This window comes from Phascolarctos cinereus, unplaced genomic scaffold (genome assembly GCF_003287225.1).
Source record: "Phascolarctos cinereus isolate Bilbo 61053 unplaced genomic scaffold, phaCin_HiC Scaffold_5;HRSCAF=322, whole genome shotgun sequence".
Lineage (NCBI taxonomy): Eukaryota > Metazoa > Chordata > Mammalia > Diprotodontia > Phascolarctidae > Phascolarctos > Phascolarctos cinereus.
In genome coordinates, this window is record NW_027555958.1 from 204,571,732 (window position 1) to 204,587,084 (window position 15,353).

The following is a 15,353-nucleotide window of genomic DNA, read 5'->3' on the forward strand; positions in this document are numbered from 1 at the left end:
TTAGGAAATGGAAAGATATCTTCTGTCTTAAAAACTAAATACAAGCAGATTAAGTAAAAGCATTCCCTGAACAAGGCAGATGTATCCCTTGATTTCCTTCATAGTTTCCTTAGAAGGTGAAATACATCTCAGGGATAATTTAATGCCTAAAAAGAGCCAAGGGGCATTTGATGTGATTTGTAGGCTGTTGGCTAGGATACCCACATTTGTGCTAACATGCCTGAAATTCCACTTTTTGAATTTCATTTCTTTGTGTCAGACATTATTATTTTGAGGGGCACTGTCATATTTTAAAACACACTTTCCAGACATAAGTACAGGAAGATTTAAATCAGCTTGGTTGGGATTTTTAGGCAATGTTTCCATAGTTCACAATAGCAAAGTGAAGAATTAAAGCAGAAAGGGGTGAGGGAGCTAGCATAACATCATCATTTGGAGGACTGCCCAGAATAGGATAATTCTGAATAGTGTGGAGTAGGCTAGATGCACAAGGAAAGATGGAATGCATGAGAGGAAAGAAAAATGGAAATATTCAAAAGAATATGCATACACACAGACACACAATGTGTATAGATGCATAGATATACAGACAAACATATTTATTTGTGTATTATATATATGTGTGTGTGTGTGTGTGTGTGTGTGTGTGTGTGTGTGTGGTACATACACACACACACACTCACACTTGTGTTCCTCCATTTACTTCCTGAGGGAAGAGGTTGTCTTTGATGTTTTATTTGTTGTACAGCAATGATTGACGATTTAGCATCCCACTTTAGCATATAATAAACAATTTTTCATGCATTCGTTCATTCAAAAAGGAATGACAGAAGTGTCTTCAAGACTTTGTAATATTTTATAATTTCCTCTAGCTTTTGCCCTCAACTCTACTGATTTACTCCCCTTTGATCTCATGGACAATTAATACTCATAAGCATAAGGAAGTATATGACATGGCTGATTTTGGAGCATTTAAATTTTATTGTCTAAATTCTTTGGGTGGTTGACAAAAATGGAAGTGGAGAAATGGACAGTTAACTATATATCATTAAAAAAAAGAATTGTTTGAATGAAAAGATAATTAAAAGGATTATTAAAAGGAAGGGGCATAGAGATGAAGAATAAAATGTGCTTCCCTCTTAGTAGAAAGATGATAAGAGTATAAGATCAGACTGGTATATACATTGTCTTATAGCATCACCATTATCAGTTGTTTGGGGCATAATAGTTTTTTTGATTTTTTTCATAAAAGAGGGTTGTTTTTTTTTTTTTTGCCTTTTGCTGAGGCAGTTGGGCTTAAGTGACTTGCCTAGGGTCGCACAGCTAGTAAGTATTAAGTGTCTAAAGTCAAATTTGAAATCAGGTCCTCCTGACTCCAAGGCTGGAGCTCTATCCACTGCATCACCTAGCTGCCCCTAGAGGTCTGATTGTGACATAGGTATGAAGAGCCTTGTTGGTATATCTCCAGTGCAATGTATCTATAAATGACATAAATAATAAAACAATAATGGTCATTATCTCTTCAAGCCTATGGTTTATTACTATTAACATATGTGATCTGTTAGATTCTTTAGGTAGAGAGATAGACAGATAGATACATAGATAGACAGATAGATAGGTTGATTGATTGAGAGACAGATCTATAGATATAGATCAATAGATATCTGTCTTATTGACATATTTCTATCTCTATCTAGATGTGTATCTATATATAATCTGTATCTATAGGTGTGTTTGTGTGTATGTGAATACACACACATATGTGTTTGTGTACATACACACATATATGACTAACCTGGTAAAAATGAGTTAAGAAAGAGGCACATCAACAAGTTGGCCCCAGGATGATTAAGTTTTTGGCCACAACCATCCTCAGAGATGGGCCACAAACTATAAGTCCACAGATTGTTTTTTTGTTTGTTTGTTTTTTAGCCAAAGACAAGGTTATTTATTAAAGAGCTATTATATCGGCCACACTATCAATAATATAAGTGGGCCAGATTTTAAGAATCTGAGCACTTAATGGAGAGAAGATGAACATTATATACAGAAAGACTGTGGGAGAGATCTAGAAGTGGCCAAGTAGTTTTGGGTGACTGGAGCAGCAGGGACATGGACTGCCTGGCCAAGGGAGAATGGATCTTAGATAGGATTAATGGTGGGAAAAGGTCATGGGAAAGTAATAGACAATGGAGGGCCAGGTTAGGTTAAGGGTAAGAGAGCATCTGGAGATTGGCAATAGGAGATAGTGAAAGGCAGGTGATAGTATTATAGCCTCAGGTGAAAGCCAGAGATTTGGCCATGTGAGAAAGTCCTGGGTTTTTCCTTTTTTTGGGAATCAAGACCCCAAAGGCATGGTGTTTTCCCTTTAGGACTTCAGATACCATTCCTATCATTCCCCCTGAAACCAATGAGACCAAAATTATTTTGGGGTAAGGGGCAAAGGTCTTGGCTTCTGAAACTGCTTCCTGCTGGCAAGGGGAGTAAAGCTGTCCCTTCCTTGAGGGGGTGCCCGAAGAGGAGGTTGATTGGAACTGAGCACAGGATGAATCCAGGGGACAATGGGGGGACATTGGCTGGTACCCACTATTCACTACCAACTGTAGGTGAATGGCTTGTAGTCTGGAAGACAGAAAAGACTGCAGGGCCCAGATGTAGGGAGAAGTAAAAGTGTAAAAGCCCCATTAAAATCATTTACATTTGACCTGCAGAATTATTTGATCTTGTTAATTTTTCAAAAGTTTAAGTAACACTTTTGCAGATAAAAGTTTTCTACCCCTGGGTTCAATAGTTACACAAATGAATTTGTCAAGATACTTTCACTTCAATTATAACTGAAATTCTCTTCCCCAAACTAAAATGAAGATGTTTTTCATTTAGTTTCAGTCATTTGGGGTTATTAAATGACTACACTTTCAGGTCAAAACAGCAAGATCTCATGCACTTGCATTGCTTTTTATTTAATTAATTTATTTTGATTTGTCAACAATCACTTCCATATGCTTTTGAGTTCAAAATTTTTCTCCTCCTTCCTCCACTCCACCCTCCCTAAAAAGGCACACAATGTCATATAGGCTATACATATACATTCTTATTGTACACATTTTCACATTAGTGATGTTGTAAGTAAAAAATTAGAACCAATAGGAGAAGAAAGATGAAACAAAACTCAAGAGAAGAGAAAAAAAATAGCAAATAGTATGCTTCAATCTACATCCAAATGTCATAGTTCTTTCTCTGGATGTGGATAGCATTTTCCTTCATGAGACCTTTGGAGACATCTTAGATCTTTGTACTGCAGGGAAGGATTAAGTTTATCATCACACAATGCGGCTGTTATTGTGTACAACATTCCTCTGGTTCTATTCACTTCACTCAGCATCAGATCATACAAGTGTTTCCAGGTTTTTCTGAAATCAGCCTGTTCATCATTTCTTATACCACAATAGTATTCCATTATATTCATATGCCAAAACTTACTCAGCCATTCCCCAGTTGATGGGCATCCTCTCAATTTCCAATTCTTTGCCACCATAAAAAGAGCTGCTATGAATATTTTTGTATATGTGGGTCCTTTCCCCATTTGTATGATCCCTTTGGGATATAGACCTAGAAGTGCTATTGCTGGGTCAAAGGGTATACACATTTTTATAGCCCTTTGGGCATAGTTCCATGTTTCTTTCCAAAATGGTTGCATCATTTCACAACTCCACCAACAACTGCATTGATCTTTTACTGACCACTTGCTCTGATTATAGAAATTTGCTATAAAAGGATAAAGCATGGAGTAGATTTAGGGCCTAAATATGGCAGGATAAAACATCCTTAGCTCTGTTTGGATTCAGATAATTCAGTTTTCCAACCATGCAGTATCAAATCCACCTCATAGCCAGGCTCAGGGATAGCCAGGTGAGTAATATTCCTTTTCAAAAAAAAAAAAAAAACTAATGAGGAAACTGATCCAGGAGGATCCCATCCTAGACTGAGGTTAAAATTGTTCTCTTAGCTTTTTGTGATGCTGACTTCACACCAGTATCACATTCTCTCTAAGTAGCTCATGGCATTTCTCTCAGATGGTGGATTATTGACTATCAATGGATTATTATGATCCATCAGATAAGTCAAAATAAAATCCCATGAGCTTTTACCTCAAAGAGCAAGTTTCACTAGCCACAGCTTAGGAAAAACTTTTCCAGGATTTACATATCAAATTTAAAGTTGTTCCGGTGTAAAAAGCCAATTGTCAGATAATATTTCTATATACTTGCAAATTCTCAGCAAGCCAAAACCCACGCAAGCTTTTTGGCAAATTCACACTTTAAAACAATAACCAACAATAGCCAAATTAGTTTAGTGGTAACCAAATTATGAAAAGTTACTTGACATAAAAGATACAAAAAGTTCACTGATTTGAAACTTGAAACAAACTCATTACCAATTAGGTAACTTCAATTTTGTTAAATGTGTTTCCAAATTACTTTATATAGAGAATCGATATCTCATCATTAACAGTTAAAACTACAATTTTAAAATAGCATGCTGAATCTGGGTGATGCTTCCAAGCGAAGGTTGACCCAGGGCCCAACATCATTGCCAGTGGGGCCCATGCTGTAGCTGCTGCCCTTCCCCTCTCCTTTTGCCAGGTGGTGGAGGGTGAATTCAAAGGTGGTGGGGAGGGTGACATTGTTCTGCTTCCCAGGAGTCTTGTCCTGAACCCTCACATTTTAATCAGATTGACTTGCTGCAGCACTTGTCTTGCCTCAAGGACCTATCTGTGAGGCAGCTGAGACAGGTTACTCTCATCACAAACTTCTTTGTGCTCATTGGTCTTCCCTCAAAGGATTCTATTCTGTAACAATGCATTGTTTCCAGCCAGCTTTTTATTCTGATCAAGTATATCTAGATGCCTAGATAGATCCCTCTTATGTATCAACCCTTGTTCTTTTTTAGGTCAGTATGACTACATCCATACGTTCTTCTTGAATTGACTTTGTGACTTCAAGCACCTGAAGAAGCCTTTTATACATTCACCAAAGATTTGGAAGGCTCTGCTGTCTCATGTTGAAAGTTACTGATTAATTACACATAAGCTTATATGCCTTCTGCTTTACCTAACTTTCTATGTAGTCTGTGTCTGAATACTGTGACCTCAATGTTCAAAAATTTTAGTATGTGTATTGGATCAGATGAGGTTTCCTAAGCTTTACTACTAGTTCCCTTTAATCCCTTATATAAATCTACTACTCTGCCATCCTGAACCATTGAATCCTATCTATTTAGTCATTTGATAAACATATATTAAGCTCCTATTGTAATCTGGAACTGTGCCAAACACTGGGAACAAAAAAATAAAGATTTTGCTCTCTAGGAACTAAATGATCTAATGAGGAAGACAACGTGGCAAACAACTATGTACAAACTAGGTATACAGAGGATTAATTGGAAATAATCAACAAAGGGAGGGCATTAGACTAATAGGAAAGGCTTCATGTAGAAGGTCAGATTTCAAGTGGTGCTTAAAGGCATCAAGGCATAGTAATAAGAAGGGAGAGCATTCTAGAAATGGAAGATATACAGTGAAAATGTTCAGAGAGGGTATTTCCTTTACTTGAGAACTATGAATAGTCCAATGCCACTGGACTGCATAGTATAAATGCCTGGAAAGGAAGAGAAGCAGGTTATAAAGCTCTTTGAACAGCAGAGAAATGGAAGTGATAGGGAGTCATTGGAGCTTACAGGGTAGGGGTTCACCTGGGTTTAAGAATTTCACTTTGACAACAGAGTGGCAGAGGGACAATGGTTGGGAGAAAATGATAGAAGTAGCAAAGGTGATAAAAAAAAAAGGGTGTATGTGAGAAATATTATGAAGGCAAAAGTGCCAAGCCTTGGCAATAGACTGGAGTTACAAGCCTGTTTGACTTCACTCATGTAGCCCCCACTCTGGTGCTGGTATACATGATCTAGTGCTTAGAATATTGCAAGAACCTTTTGTTTTGTCTCCTTAACCCACAACTCTCCCTACTTTGACCCTTCCTCCATTTAACTGTAAAATTTATCTTCTTAAAGCACAGGTCTAAAAATGTTATACCTTCTACCTCCAACCCCTCCAGTAATTCAAGATCAAATACAAAAACCTCATTTGATATGCAAAGTCTTTCATAATTTGTCCTCCTACATTTCCAATTTTCTAATATCTTAATGAACCCAGAATACTCTATCATACAGCTATACTGACTTCCTTGTTCTTCCTGCAAGACACTTCATCTTCTAACTCCATACATTTTCACTGGTTCTTCCCCATACATGAATACACTTCCTTCTGATCTTGATTTCATGGTTTCCTTGGCTTTCTTCAAGTCCCAGTTAAAATCTCATCTTCAACAGGAAGACTATCTCAATACTCCCTTTGTGGTAGTGTTCGTCTTCTGTTGCCTACACATATCTTTTTTTGTATACAATTGATTACATATTATCCTCCCTTCCCCAATCAAACTGTAAATTCCTTGAAATCAGACTCTTTTTTACCTTTCTCTTGTATCTCCCATGCTTAGAACAATACCTGGTACATAATAGGTCCTTGATACATGCTTGTTAAATGGCTGAAATTTCATCTTGTCTTCCTAACTACTAAGCAGACTTCATTAGCTTTCTCCTTATCTATCCCCCATTTTCTGAAACAGAATACTATATCCTTGATTTCAGGCATCATTTTAGGGCTTTAGAAGTCCCGGCATATTTTCTAAGTAGCTCTGTTTCTACTATATATATTACTAAGTCTTTGAAAGGCTTATGAAGCCTAGTTGCTTAGAGGGGATTTGTAATGTGTCTTTCATTTATTTATTTATTTAGGGCAAGTACTAAAATATAAATAAGAAAAGAAAAAAATGTCATGTGCACAGCAGAACATAGAACAGGATTCAGAATATATAGCAATAACTTTCCATTTCATGAAAACCTATATATTAAATACTGCATGTACTGTTGAAAGCTGCCTATTTTTCCTTTGCTTCCTTATAGGGTTTATTTTGTTTTCTTCTGTACACTTTTTACATTTTTTTTGCCCCTTCCACCCCACTCTGAGTTTACAATTAAGTGTGGATTTATTTAAATATTGATATATACACACACGTATAGATATATACACATGTATACAAAATATGTAAACATATACTTTTCCTAAGATATTCTACTCCTAGTCTTTGTTTTTATGTTTGTGTGTATCTCTTTTTTTCCTATCTTTCCTAATTTTCTAATTTACTTTTACTTGCTACATTGTTATCCTGTTACTTATCCTACTCTCCCTCTAGAAAACCCTCCCTTATCTTTCCATTCCCATTAATATAAAAACCCTTCCATATCTCCTTTTAACCTATTCCCTCACCTCTAAAGAACCCTCCTTTATTCTCTCCCCCACTCCAAACCCTTAGAGTTTTATTTCTTTCTAAATATACAAGACTTTTATACTCATCTAGATGTGTGTGTGTGTGTATACATATATATGTATATGTATATATGTATGTATGTATGTATGTATGTATGTATGTATTTTCCCTCTTGAACCCATTCTCAATGAAAGTAGATTTCCAGAACTAATACTCGCCTCCTCCATCTAATTCCTATGTATTGGTTATTTCTATCTCACCTCATTTATACAAGATAATTAGTCTTTTAACTATTCTCAAGCAGTTTTGCTTTTTGAAGTCATATATACTCAGGTCTACCCCAGTCTTTCTTGTAAGCTACCTAATTACTAGTAACAATCTTAGAAATAGGCTTTACATTTTATGTACATGAAAGGGAAACATTCCATCCTTATTGAGTCCCTTGTAATTGGTCATTGCTATGTACCTTATATTTCTCTTGGCTCTTGTATGTTAGATCTTCTATTGAGTTCAAGGTTGCTGTTTTTCTCTTTCTTTTTTTTTTTTGTATTTTGACCAAGTCCTGAAAGTTTGACAATTCATTAAATGTCCCTTATTTTTTTCATTCAGACTTATGCTTAGCTTTGCTGGATGTATTTTCAGCTGGAAGCCCAGTTCTTTTGTTTTTTCATATATAGTATTTCAACTGCGATCTTTTAGTGTCCCCACTGCTAGGTCTTATGTGATTCTAATTGTGGTACTGCCATATGTAAATAGTTTTTTTCTTGTTGCTCCATAATACTTTGTCCTTGAGATGGGGTTTCAGACTTTGACTGCAATATTCCTGTGGGTTTTCCTTGTAGGAACTCTTTCAGATGGTGCTTGGTGTATGTTTTTCTATTGCTACTTTACCCTGTTGTTCTAATGCTTCAGGATAATTTTCTTTAATTATTTCTTGTATTATTGCATCAAGATTCTTTTTTTCACCATTGCTTTCTGGTAGTCTGATTATTATTATGTTTTTTTCTTCTTGATCTATTCTCCAGATCAGTTGTTTTTCTTATGAGATGTTTCACATTCTCTTCTATTCTTTCATTCTTTATACTTTGCTCTTTTATTTCTTCATCTCTTATAACTTCACTGGCTTCTCCTTGCCTAATTCAGATTTTCAAGAAGTTATTTTCTTCCTTAAGCTTCTGGATCTCCTTTTCTATTTGATTGTCTTTCTCTTCATAACCTTATTTTTCTTGGATTATTCTCATTTTTCGTCTTAGTTTTTCCTCAAACTCTATCATTTGATTTCTAAAGTATTTTTAAGTTCATCAATGAATTCTTTTGGGGCAGGTGACCATTTGATATAACTCTTTGGTGTAAAAGAGAGTTTCTTTGCTTCAGTATCCTCCTCTGAAGATGAACTTGAGTCTTCTCTATTCCCATAATAGCTCTCTATGGTTGGATTCATTCTCTTTCACCTGTGCATTTTCTTTTTTTTTTTTGTAATAGTTTAGTTTTCATAATCATCTCTAGTTCTAGCTTATGGGGAATGCTACCTCTGGCCTCAGATGCTCTTCATTTCTCCCCTCTGACCTTGAACTCAAACCAAGAACTCTAATCTTCCATAAGTGCCCACAGACAACCAATAGGGTCCTGCTCCACTGCTTCTGCATTCACTGGGGCTTGTGCTGGCTCCTTCTCACTCCCACCAAGTTTCCCAGCACAGTTGGGTCTGGTGTTCCTTATCAGCAGAGGTTCCCTAGATTTTTTCCAGGTCTGATTCAAATCTCACTATCACTAGTAAAAGTTCCTATGGCTTAGGCAGTCTCCCAGTGGATCTAACCCCAGAGCTTGCTAATTGTTGTTTAAGGGGTCCATAGCCTGGAGGTGTTTTCTCTTCACTGGGGCTAAATCTCCTCCTGGGATTTTTCTTCAAATCTTTTCTGATTGTCCCAGGAGGACCCCAGTTCTGCCCTCACTCTTATTTCTTTTCACCACTCTATGTTCGCCCAGAGGTGCTATGTTATCTCTTTTGTGGAGGAAAATCTTGAGAGCTTGAAATTTTCTGTCCTACTCAGCCACCTTCCCAGAATTCTCTCCTGTATCTTTAAACAAAAGAGATTAACAAAGCCTAAAAGATCACCTTAACTTTGTGTATCTTTTATTGATAAGGAAAAAAGGATGTATAAGTGAGTGATGAATATCTTGTTAGAAGATTGATACTGATACATTTAAAAAAAAATTCTGTGTGCTGATGTTTACCCAAGGTCAATCATGATTCCAGGACTAACTCTTTGGTATGAATTACAATTCTAAAATAAAGTTAAATAACTTTTCCAAAGTCATGCTAATATAAAGTATTATGAAATCCATTATAAATATTCAAAGCCCTTGAGGATCTACTCCATTGTATTTTTTGGTGAGCTTTTCAAGGCTTCTCTCATATTTGAACTGATTTCAAAAATGATTTTATCAAATGGTTTTATTATGAGTTGAGCATTTTAAATTTTCATAATGAAAAATCTCATACCTAAAGCTATAGTATATGTTGTAGGAAATTTGCTAAATACTTTTTTTTTGGATTTTTTCTGTAGGTAAACATTTGATATACACTTTCAAGATAGAAAACAGAAAAAGCCATAAATTTAAATTTTTATTTTTCAAGAAAATAAAATAACTTCAAAAGTTCAATCAAAATTTGCATATCACAAGAGCATAAAATTCTGCATTGAAAAAAACATACATGTTTATTTATGATTTCTATTAAAGATATGTGTCTCTACAACAATATAGGGAACATTTTAAAAATACCATTCCCTGGTGATTCAAGTACATAATATTTATTCTTTGTTTTGTGCTGCAATGGATTTTTTTAAAAAATAAATAAATAAATGGCCAATACTAGTCATTTAAAGCAGCTAAGTGGTGCACTGGATAGAGTGATTTCCCTGGAGTCAGAAAGACCTGAGTTCAAATATGGCCTCAGAAACTTGTGACACTGGGCAAGTCACTTAATCCTGTTTGTCTCAGTTTCCTCATCTCTAAAATGAGCTGGAGAAGAAAATGGAACACCACTTTAATATTTTTGCCAAGAAAACCCCAAATGGGGTCATGAGGAGTTGGACACGACTGAAACAATTGAACAAGTCATTTAAAGATTAGATTCTCCTTAAACATTTCATGCAGTTTGTTTTCATGGAAGCATAGACACTACTGAGTACTTTTTGATGGTTTGGTGAAAATACATCCACAAATTCTTACTTGAAATAGAAAACTATTTTATACTTTTCCCATAAGCAAAGATGGCATTGGAATTGGGGAAGGGAAGGAGATTATGTTGTAAAGTGTCCACTGAGACTAGTAAAGGACATCTAAATTCTCTATACACAGTGAGCTTGTCTATTATTAAGTACTAGCCCAATTCTTATTGGCATAATTGCACCCATTTTCCATTACCAGAATTGTTCCGCAATTTCTGTCAGTTATGCTATTCTTCAAAGTCTGTCATAATTTGCTGAACACACTTTACTGCCATTTTTCTGCCTTCAATTTTAAGTTAAACCAAGTCTTTTCCTTTGAAAGCTTAATGGTTTAATTATAGCAAGATAATGTACAGTGTGCCATTTATTTTCTCTCAAAGGTTATTGAGGTTATCAAGTCAATACAATCTCTGTAGATGATCCAAGGTAACATAATCAAATTTCATTCCAAAAAGAGAGATAATTTTGTTTATTAAGATGTCTTACATATGTATTCCTACAAATACAAGAATCATAATTTTTTTTAAAGATAGCCTTCATTTCATGGCTTATTGATTTCCAACTAAATTACATTTGCTATTGAATAGTTATCTGGATCAGTATATTATAATTTCTGAAAGTCATTTGGGTCATCTAGAAGCTCCTGGAAAATAGTCATTTGAATGTAGGGTACATGAATATGACACATGGTTATAACAGTTACCTTCCATTATAAGTAAACATAAGCAAAAAAAGAAGTGAATAAATGTTGAATGAATTTATGTGGAACTTCAAATCTTTGCCAACTAACACTGCCTATTTTCTAGAATAAAACATATTCCTCAACTACCATAAATTCAGGGTTTTATGATTATCTGACTGGAAACTTTTGATTTCTGTTGTTAATAAATATAAAGAAATACCAAAACTATTCTCTAAGGTAATGAGAAAAGATCAATCCTCAGAAATCTGTGATTTCATGTAGAAAAATATGCCATTCTGAAAGTAATTAAGAAGTATTTCTTGATGTCAGAATCAGCATGAAGTTAGTGGAATTAGCTTTAGACTTGGAATCTAGAGAACTGAATTTGATTCCTGGCTCTTTCCCTTACTAGCTCTATGACAGCAATATGTAACTTGATCATTCTAAGCCTCATTTTCCTCATCTGCGAAATATGACCCATACTACCTCCTTCATAGAGTTGTGATAAAAGAGTTTTTTACATTTTAAAGCACTAAAGGCAGTAGTAATATGTCAAGCACTGTTGTTCGGTATGGAAAATGAAAGTTAGACAGGCAAGATGACTTGCCTGTGATCATTAAGATAATAAATAGATAACTTATGCTTCAAACTTATCAAAGTGACAAGCCTAAAATATGTCTTGGTAGTTTTAAAAAATAAATAACAAATACCTATTATAAATTATAGTTGCATTCAGTGAGGCATAGGGTCTAGAATTTTTTTACTACCATTGCCCTAGTCAAGTTTTATCTACATAGTTGTATTCAATTTAGGTTGTCACATTTAGAAAGAACTATGACAAATTAAAGTATAAGTGGAGCATGTCTTAATATGAGAACATAAGGACTTGAAGCTTTATCACATCAAAAAAGTTATTAGATTTGTTGAGCTCTCCTCACTGGATAGAACTAGGGGGAGTAGCTCAGTGGAATGTAAACCTAACAATTAGCACTATTCAAAAGTGGAAAATATTACCTTGACAGGTATTGGGTTCTCAGTCAAAGTTAGTCTTCAAGTGGAGGGAAGACAGGATGACTACTTATTCAGGAATGTACTAGAAGGGATTGTAAGTCATGAGGAATTTGCAGTTGATTACCTCTGAGGTCCCTTTCAATTCAACAATTCTGTTACTTTATCTTATATTCAAAGAAATCCTTACTCTTTGGAGGTTTATAAAGTTAGTTATAGTAAGTTAGTTTGCCCATAGAGTTAGTTAGTGATATAATAAACACAGTACTTTACTGTAATTGATAAGTTAAAGGATTAGAGGGTAGAGGAAATTATTTAAGATGCTATTACAGTCACATAGCGATAAGGTGGTAGGAACTTGAACCACTTTATTGATTATGGAAATAAAAAGATTGCAGAAAAAGAATAAGCATGATACAATAGGTGAATATTAGGAAAATGAGGAAAAGCAAGTCAGAGATAAATTCCAGGTTTACCAACTTATAGTAATAAGGCAGTATTTGTGCCATTCATTTATAGCCAGAGTGACATTAGGAGAGGCAGCTGGAGTTGGTTAGATTATGCCTTGGATACGTGGGCACTTCACGCATGTTTCAAAAAGTATATCTAAGAGTAAGAGAAATAATATGATAAGATTGATAGAAATATATAAAGAATTGACAGGAAGAACAGGAAATGAAAAGTAGAAGAGACAAATATTTGCCTTCTTTAAAACTTTTATTTATGGTAGACAGTAATGTTAAACATGTGAATATTCCAGTGCCTCAAAGATTTGTAATTTCATCAGTATGAGTATGCCTCCTTCTTCAGAAACATAAATACAAATGTTAAAAAGAACAAATCATTTTTTCCATTTAAGTTAGCAGATAATAATGGCACGATGATCTCAATACAACATACTTTGTGTGATGAGAGTCCAGATAACATCTTAGAATTTCAGGGCAAATAAGAGGAACCATTGTTTCTAATTACAATCAATCAACAAGCACCTATTAGGCACTTACTATGAGACAGGCGTTCTACTAAGTGCTATGGATAAAGTGAGTGGCCATGGACATTAACAGTTGTGAAGCCTTGAAAGCTTTGAGACATTTTAAGACATTTGGGAGGCAGAGCAGTGCAACTGAAAGACCAGTAGACTTCAGGTTAGGAAAACCAAGTTCCAGGTAACAACATCATCCATAAAGAAACTAATTATATGAAGCATTCATCTTCTCTGAGCTCCTATACAAAATGAAGTCATTTTACTAGATCAGCAGCAGCAACACACATTTATTTAATTCATAAAGTATATGTCAATTATTCAAAAAAGTATGCATTATACACCGAGGATACAAAGAAAAGGGCTATCTAGGAATCTAGGTAGCTAGTTGGCACAATTGGAAGCACTGGTCTTTGAGTCAGAAAGACACAAGTTCAAATACGATGTCATAAACTTTTGGCCTTAGATTTTTACTTACATGCTGTGTGACTCTGGGCAAGTCACTTAATCTTTATTTGTTTCAGTTTTGTTCAATTATAAAACAGGGATAATAATAGTATCTACCTCTGAGACTTGTTTTGTGGAATAAATGAGATAATATTTGCAAAGCTCTTAGACTTGGCACATAGTAGGATTTTAAAAATGCTTGTTTCCTTCTTCCTTCCTCCCCAAGCCAAAGATGCCTTATTATCAATAAAATAATGAAGAAATTAGAATGCCCTCTTCCTAATATCTCAAGACACTGGATGTTCATTCTTAGAGAGAAATATCTAAACTATCCTTTTTTCAGCTTTATTTACATTATCAGTAAAGTTAAAACAATTTTTTGTTATGTTGGATAGAGTTTTGGCCTCTGATACAAGAAGAACTGGACTCAAGTTGACACATTCTAGCGATGTAACCCTGGGCTACTCCCCGAATCCTACTGTCCTCTAGTCTTCTCTTACACAGTAAGTTAAAGAGAAGGTACTGACCTACATTGGGAGAGATAATTACTTAATCTTCAAGGCCTCTATAATAATGAAACCAGAGGTCCAGTTCCTGCCCTGACATGGAAAATAAAACAAACAAAAACAAGTGGGTAATAAATACCATTTTTCCATTAATATCAGAAGAAACATCTGCCTCATGGACTACATCATGCATGTTTTCAATGTTGCAAATTGTTATAAATTATTATAAATGATAATTTTAAAGACATATAACTAGGAAAGGAAATACGCCTCATAAATATTGAAGAGATAACAATTGAACAGCTTAAATATTGAATTGATATCCATGAAATTGTAAAGGGAAGAGAGGAATATCTCCAACATTTTGAGTCATTTATCTATGGAGGACTGATGGTAAAAGGTGATCCAAGATTACATGGAAGGTATGAGTGGTTTAGAACGTAAACTGTTTGAGGGATTGCCCACAACAATAAAATCACTGATGTACTGAGGTAGTAGAATCTGATTAGTGAAGTTCCTCTGCTGGTGACTTCTAGCAGATCACATCAGTGTGTTAGGTCATGGAATTTAAGCCTAATTCCAAGCCTGAAGTGGATGAGGCATTAATGCAGAGCATGCTCTCAGGAACAGCTTACGGCAGGACCTTTTAAGCAAGAGAACTATTTATCTTGGAGCTTTGAAAAGTCATTTCTGAAGCTTTTAGATTGTTGCCTAGAATTTAAGCTTGTGATGCTCCATAATGTTTAATAATTAGAATGTTGTATTTGGCACACAGATTCAACCTAAAACAAACTCAGAAACTCAATAAGAGATGATCTCATGTATAAAAGAGACTGTCTTCACTTTGTCTCTTTTTGCTTCACTCTAGATAACATTTTACAAGTATTTTTATCATGGCACTCATGCCAAATGAGTTTCTTTGTTGAGTTGCATACTATTTCTTTCCTTTTTGTTGATTTTTGTTTATTTTGTTTTGCTTTTAATTCCTTTAAAAGTTGAATCATTCCTAGGGGAATTATAGATTTGTCCAGTAGGTGTTGGATGCAACTAAGTGTCCCACACTGCCACTAAGACAAATTCAATTCAGTTGCTGAGGTCTTAACCAAGGAGTTG

At 35.1% G+C, this 15,353-nt stretch overlaps 1 pseudogene; it reads right to left on the minus strand.

Annotated features, from left to right (window-relative positions):
* Positions 1-14,433, minus strand: part of LOC110217934 (large ribosomal subunit protein eL33 pseudogene) — a 29,228-nt pseudogene extending 14,795 nt beyond the window's left edge.
* Positions 14,434-15,353: the final 920 nt, after the last annotated feature.